The sequence below is a fragment of the Triticum dicoccoides genome, chromosome 3A (genome assembly GCF_002162155.2).
Source record: "Triticum dicoccoides isolate Atlit2015 ecotype Zavitan chromosome 3A, WEW_v2.0, whole genome shotgun sequence".
In the NCBI taxonomy this organism is placed as follows: domain Eukaryota; kingdom Viridiplantae; phylum Streptophyta; class Magnoliopsida; order Poales; family Poaceae; genus Triticum; species Triticum dicoccoides.
Window position 1 is genome coordinate 296,432,948 of NC_041384.1, and position 7,367 is coordinate 296,440,314.

Sequence of the window (7,367 nt, forward strand, 5' to 3'; positions counted from 1 at the left end):
TGTTGGCCTATATTTTCCACTTTCATGAGAAAATTAATGTAATTATTTAGTGCTATACTTGTGCAACTAATTGATATGCCAAATCTTACATTGAAGGCGAAGCTTGTCTGTTATTGAACCAAGTGATGAATGGGAAGAACAAGCGGAAGAAAAACAAAAATCAACTCCCGGTGCTGTAATGAAGCACTGGAACTGTGGTGACACAAGTAATGATATAGTTTTGCATCTTAATTTATTGCTATGGCTGGAACGAGCAATTGTTTTTCCACTGATTTGATGACACTCTTAATGTAATATGTAATTATCTCTACTTGTGCAAACAGGGATCTTCTTTGTAGATACCATATATTTTAGTGGACCTGCACAAGAAGATGTTGGAAACATTAAACTAATCGAGGAGTATATAGTAAGCATGGCCACCATAGTAGATAGCAACAGATTTTTCCGGAGAAATGCTTTATCTGTATGCTCTACACAATAAGCCTCCTGACAAAGGTTGGTACTCGCCCACTGATTTCATCCATATGATTGAGCTTTGTCATCTCTATTGGTGTTGTGCTACTGTTTAGATACTATCATCAAAAAGTGGTATTGTCCTTGAGAAGTGCTTCATCTATGTTGTTTTAAATATTTCCTTTCCTTTTTTCGAGCAAACAGGGATTCTAGCATTTAGTTGTCCTCTTGTCTTTGCACAACACGATCATCCTCATCTGAAGAAGAATATGGAGTACGTGAAGTGACTAGTTCCGATTATGCCAGGATGAAGAAGCCCTGTCTATCTTCTCATCATAAGGAGCAATTGAAGGATGGTTACATTACCCCCCACAAGACCAAACTAACTTCAGCTCAGAAGGACTGAGAAATCTCCATTTTCTTGTTGTGATGCGCGAGTACAATGTTGTTCTAGGATTCTTTCCAGTGAGTTCCATTTTCTAAAAGTGTGCTCTACATGGACCATGTAGGTGCGTGTTTAAACTGTCAATTCATATTACAGTTTGCTTTATACTAATCACTTTTTTGTATTTGTGCAAACAAGGGTGCTCAACTTGATTGCAATGGGAACTGCACAAAATGTTCATGAATACATCGAATCATTCATTTCCACCACAAGAAAGGTGGTGCCGAGCGAATTTGGTTGATTTTGGTGGAACTACACAAGAAGAACAGCTGGTATATTTAGCACGAGGTGCCATGTCAATGTCCGAACTGATGGAAAACCCTGCCCATTCCACAATCGTGGGCATTTGATATTTTGGAATGGGACAACCTTGTCAAATTTTGCTCATTGATTTTAGCAAGAAGACATGTGTTTGATATTTTCGAATGGGACGCCCTTTGCTGTCAGCAGCGTTGATCCACTTTTTCTTTATTCTTTAGTTGTGAAGTAAATATTGGCTTTGACATGTGAATCGCTGAGACGCATAATCATCGATTGTTTTGAATGTTCTCTATGAATTGCTAGGCTTGTGTGTTTGATTGCAATCTACAGGAAAGCGAAAAAGCTGCTCAAACTCTTTGTACTCCTTCTGTTCCTTTTTACTTCGCACATTGTGAAGTGCATACTTTTTTCTATAAGATTGGTCAAAGTAGAGATACTTTGATTGTAGACAAAACATGTATGCAGACTAGAAAGGACTGGAGGGAGTACATGTGAAACAGCTGCAAACGAGGTGATCACCCTTGGAATAATGCTAGTACATATTGTTTTGCATGTTCATCCAATGCCAGTGATACAAGAATTCGAACTAATCAAAATAAATTCATCCATACACAGTCGGATTTCATCTAAACATGCCAGATTTCATTACATTTCATACATTCTCCAACTAAAAAGGGTTTGTTGCATGTATAATTAATTAACCGAAACTACCCACCTGTGTCCGGTAGCATACAACTGAAGTGCTCAAGTTCTCTAGCAAATGACTGTATCTCATGAGCTTGCTCAACCACGGAGCGGTCTTCAATCATCCTGTAATCATAGAATTGCTCCATGATGTACAGCTTAGTGCCAGCAACCGGAGGGTAGCAGCAGTGGACTTACTTGGACCCGAGCGGCGGCGACCTACCGTGTTCTACTCTTCCTCGTTTTCTATGTGGCGCGGCCTCGTTGGCAGCGGGGCGGGGCCTCGGCGAAGCTGACGGGTGGTACCTCGGCGGAGCGGGGGAAATCCTCCCCCTCGTTGCCGGCTGGGTGGAGCCTCGGCAGAGCCGGCGGTGTCCTCTGCCTCGTTGTTGGCGCCGCGGGGCCTCGGCGGAGATGGCGGTGTCCTCTACCTTATTGTTGGCGCTGCGGGGCCTCGGCGGAGCCAGCGGTGTCCTCTGCCTCGTTGTTGGCGCTGTGGGGCCTTGACGGAGCAGGGCTTCGTTAACGGCAGTGGAGCGGGGACTCGTCTGAGCCAGCATTGTCCTCTGCCTCGTCCTCGGTCTCTCCAAACAGCGCCTCGCACACTTCATCGCCCTCTTTGTAGGCTGCCGTAGCCTCCGCCACCCGCATGCGGTACCGCCAGCGCTCGAGGCGGCCCTCGCGGGCGGAGCGATACGAGTCGAGCAGCGCCTCCTGCTCCGCCCGCTCCGCGGCGATCTGCTCCTCCGCGTGCAGGTGCTCCTGGAGGAGATGGTGGTTGTAGGCGGCGTTGGCCTGCGCCTCCCGGAACTACTCCTCACGCTTCTGCCTCATTGTGTCCATATATTGCGCACGGGCCTCGCCGATGGTCATGGTGCAATGCACCGACGAGGATGGTGCGGAGGAGGGGGTTGGCGCCGGATCGTCGACTACCATTTTCTCCATTGGGACGTCGTCGTCCTCCGGCTGCCTACCGGCCATCCAGTCGGCAGCAATGGCTGCCATCTCCTTGTCGGCCATCATCCGCCTGTCCCATAGAGCGCTGGAGCGCGAGGAAGCCATGGTGGGCAGTAGTGGTGTGGAAAGGAGAAAGGGAATGGATGCGGATGACTGCGGCTATGGCTAGCGCAATAGTTTATATAGCAAATGTGGGTGGCGGAGGGACGGACGTGTGTCGCCAGTGTAGCCGCCTCGGCAACCGCATATCATTAATGTGGGCGGCAGAAGGACGGACGGACGACACTTGTGTCATTTGAAGGCGGAGCAATCGCCTGCATCGGGAAGCGGGGTGGGCGGCACTGACCGCTCTGGGCGGAAAGCGCGCGCGAGCGTGGGAGGCAGTCTGGGTGGGCCAAGGAAGTCAGACTCGTACTTGGTAGTGGGTTAGTCCAGCAGCCGGACACGCTGGCTCGCCAGCTAGCTCGCCGATCTGAGCGACGATGATCAGACGATGGACGTATCTTCCGACCAGGAGCCGGCGTCACTGTCCAGGCCTGTTCATGCCAGATTCACCATAGAGCAGGTGCGGCCGCACTTTGACGCCCTAATGGCGGAAGAGCTACCAGCGCACGAGGACCTGTGCTACAACTTCCGTCTCCTCAACGAGCACCGGTGAACAAGCAAACAACAATGCCATCGCAGACATGTCGCCCTATGATCCTGGCTTCCCGAATGAGCAGGGGACATTGTATCAGACCATCAGTAGGGCTCATGAGGCCCTCTCCGTCGTCCTTTGAGTTGTTGCGCTCGCCGTGGCGCCGCCGTCTCGCGTTGTGAACATGGTCAACAGACATGAGGATGAGGAGATGACTTTACTTGGAGAGGATGATAGTGGGGACCCACTAGGGCCATAGACGCACGTACGCAAATACCTCTTTATTAGTATATAAAACTATATTTTTTTGCTTCCTCCTGGTTTCCTGACATCATGGTCCCACACCATTGTCAACCTATGTAGTCAATAAATGAGAGAATTGCACAAGAAGCGGCCGACAGCTGGGACCAAGCAGCTCGAGCAGTATTTGTGTTTTTGAGGTGTGAGCACTGCAGAGTTTTTCTTTAGCGATGTTTAGCCCAGATATTAATTTTTCTCCTCTGAACAACAATGAAAACATCGCTGCAGGTATTAACTGGGCGGGCTGTGGCCCTGTAACACTCCGGATGTAACTGACCTAATATGTACTCCATTAGCATGCTTGGTTTTCCAAGTTGGGGCCAGGTTCATTCATTCCTTGTCAAATCTTGCATATGCATCACATATCGCATCCCGCATAGCATACCATGTTTGCATCATGTTGTTTGAGCTTTGCACGTGGTTGATTGTATCCCTTTTGCTTGTTTGTCTTGTTTGGGTAGAGCCGGGAGACGAGTTCGCTAATGAGGAGCCCGTTGAGTTTTCTTTTGAGGATCCAGTCAACTCTAACAACTTTGCAGGCAAGATGATCATACCCTCGAAATCACTTCTATCTTTGCTTTGCTAGATGCTCGCTCTTTTGGTATGCCTATGCTACGATGCCTACCACTTGCTTATCATGCCTCCCAAATTGCCATGTCAAACCTCTAACCCACCATGTCCTAGCAAACCGTTGATTGGCTATGTTACCGCTTTGCTCAGCCCTTCTTATAGCGTTGCTAGTTCCAGGTGAAGATTGGAGACCGTTCCTTGTTGGAACATTATTTTCTTGTTGGGATATCATTATATTATCTTGTTATCTTAATGCATCTATATACTTGGTAAAGGGTGGAAGGCTCGGCCTTTTGCCTAGTGTTTTGTTCCACTCTTGCCGCCCTAGTTCCCGTCATATCGGTGTTATGTTCCCGGATTTTGGGTTCCTTACGCGGTTGGGTAATAATGGAAACCCCTTGATAGTCCGCCTTGAATAAAACTCTTCCAGCAATGCCCAACCTTGGTTTCACCATTTGCCACCTAGCCCCTTTTTCCCTTGGGTTTCTGGAGCCCAAGGGTCATCTTATTTAAACCCCCCTGGGCCAGTGCTCCTCTGAGTGTTGGTCCACCTTGTCAGCCGCCGGTGGCCACCAGGGGCAACTCTGGACTGGCCTACCGGAAGTTTGGACAATCTAAGTGTGCCCTAAGAACGAGATATGTGCAGCTCCTATCGGGATTTGTCGGCACATTCGGGCGTTGTTGCTGGATTTGTTTTCACTTGACGAAGTGTCTTGTAGAACCGGGATGCCGAGTCTGATCGGAATGTCTCGGGAGAAGGTATATCCTTTGTTGACCGTGAGAGCTTTATCATGGGCTAAGTTGGGACTCCCCTGCAGGGATTTGAACTTTCGAAAGCCGTGCCCGCGGTTATGGGCAGATGGGAATTTGTTAATGTCCGATTGTAGATAACTTGAACCTTAACTTAATTAAAATGAATCAACTGCGTGAGATACCGCACTGGTTTCTTCTCGGCGGAGTCCGGGAAGCGAACACGGTGTTGGAGTAATGCTTGACGCAGGTTGTTCTCTAGTTATTCGTTCGTGCTTTGCCTTCTCTTCTTGCTCTTCTTTGCGAATAGGTTAGCCACCATATATGCTAGTCGCTTGCTGCAGCTCCACATATTACCTTGCCTTACCTACAAGCTTAAATAGTCTTGATCGCGAGGGTGCGAGATTGCTGAGTCCCTGTGGCTCACAGATTACTTCCAAACCAGATGTAGGGCCTGACGACTCCGTTCTGGATGATGCGCTTGAGCTCAAGTGGGAGTTCGATGAGGACTCACGCCGTTACTATGTGTCTTTCCCTGATGATCAGTAGTGGTGCCCAGTTGGGGCGATCGGGACCGTGTCGCATGTTGGGTTGATCTTTTATTTTGGCACCATAGTCGGGCCATGAGTGATTGGATGACGTAATGCTATTTATGTACTTTGTTTGACGTGGCGAGTCCAAGCCAACTATGTACCTTCCCCTTTTATTATCTATATTACATGTGATGTTGTGAAGATTGCCTTACTTGCAACATTGCTTTCAATGCGGTTATGCCTCTAAGTCGTGCTTCGACACGTAGGAGATATAGCCGCATCGAGGGCGTTACAAGTTGGTAATCAGAGCCTTCCCCGACCTTAGGAGCCCCCACTGCTTGATTGTTTTTAGCAGCCGTTGTTGAGTCTAGAAAAATGTTTTGAGTCATTTAGAAATTATATATCGGAGAGTTTAGGAATTCTTTTTACTCCCCAGTCCCTTCATCGCTCTGGTAAGGCATCCTGATGTAGAGTTTTGACTTCTCTTCTCAAATTTCACTAAATAAAATTTAGGATCACGCGGGTATCTTGGAATCGTTCCGATGGTTTTGTGACGAGAACATTGTTCTTGGTGCCTCCTGTCATTTAGGGGTTGTGGTAGTGTCCCGGGGAGTTGAGCTCCAAGGTGTTGTCATCACAATTTTATCGTTGCAGTTCTGGAATACCTGAATTTAGTTCGCCGACATCGAAAATCTCTTTTATGCAGTTGTTGGTGAGATAACCTCGACGCTACCCAGTACTGGGGCGGGAGTTCGGGAGTATTGCCATAACTTGTATAACGGATGCTTTTCGAAGGTTGAGGTAGATAGTTTCCGAAGTTTTCTCAGTAATGTGTTGAAGGATGGATACAGCTGGATGTAGGATTTGCTAGATTTGGGTCAGATATTATGCTTCCCCTGTATCCCCAACACCTGATTGCATAACCGGAAAGGTTCGGGAGTTCCATAGGTGGGAATTCTTGTAGCTCTAGCTCTTCTTCCACGGATATTTGGTTTGAGATTGGGATTTCTTACCGAGTATTCGTTCTTGATCCGTACCTTGTTGATTTTATTCCTCTACCTAAGTTCTAAGTGGCTTCTCAATTTATGGATATGTGACCATTTCAAGTGGAATGCATTCGTTCTTATGTTCGGATGTGAAGACTATTTGTTGCAGTTTCAACCCGCTTGATTCAGCTTCAATTTTATCTGTCAATGTGCTAACGGATGTCACCCTCTTCAAGATGGCTCCCGCTAAGAGCAGCAATCAGAATCAGAATCAGGATCCGCCACCACCTCCTCCTCCTCCGGAGGCACGGCAAGCTGTGATGGCCGCTACCAATGCAAACACGCAGTTGATCATGCAAATTCTTCAAGAGCACAATCAAGCGAACCAAGGCAACCAAGGCAACCAGGGCAACAATCAGAATCACTTTGCTACACTCAACCAGTTCCTTGCTAACCAGCCAAAGACCTTCAGCAATTGTGTTGAGGCAACTGATGCTGACGATTGGCTCATGGACTTATGCAAGCATTTCGAGTGCAGTAACGTCAGGCCTGAGGACTTTGTCAAGTTCGCTTCCTTCCAACTCAAAGACCAAGCTGCAGAATGGTTTCAGAAGTACAAAGATTCCAGAGGTGGCCGTGTGATTACCTAGGATGAATTCTGTCAAGACTTCAAAGCTCATCATATTCCTCAGAGCATGGTTGAAAGCAAGCGTGAGGAATTCCGCAACCTGAAGCAAGGCTCTTTGTCTGTCTATGACTACAACAAGTTGTTTCATAAGCTCGCCCCCTTT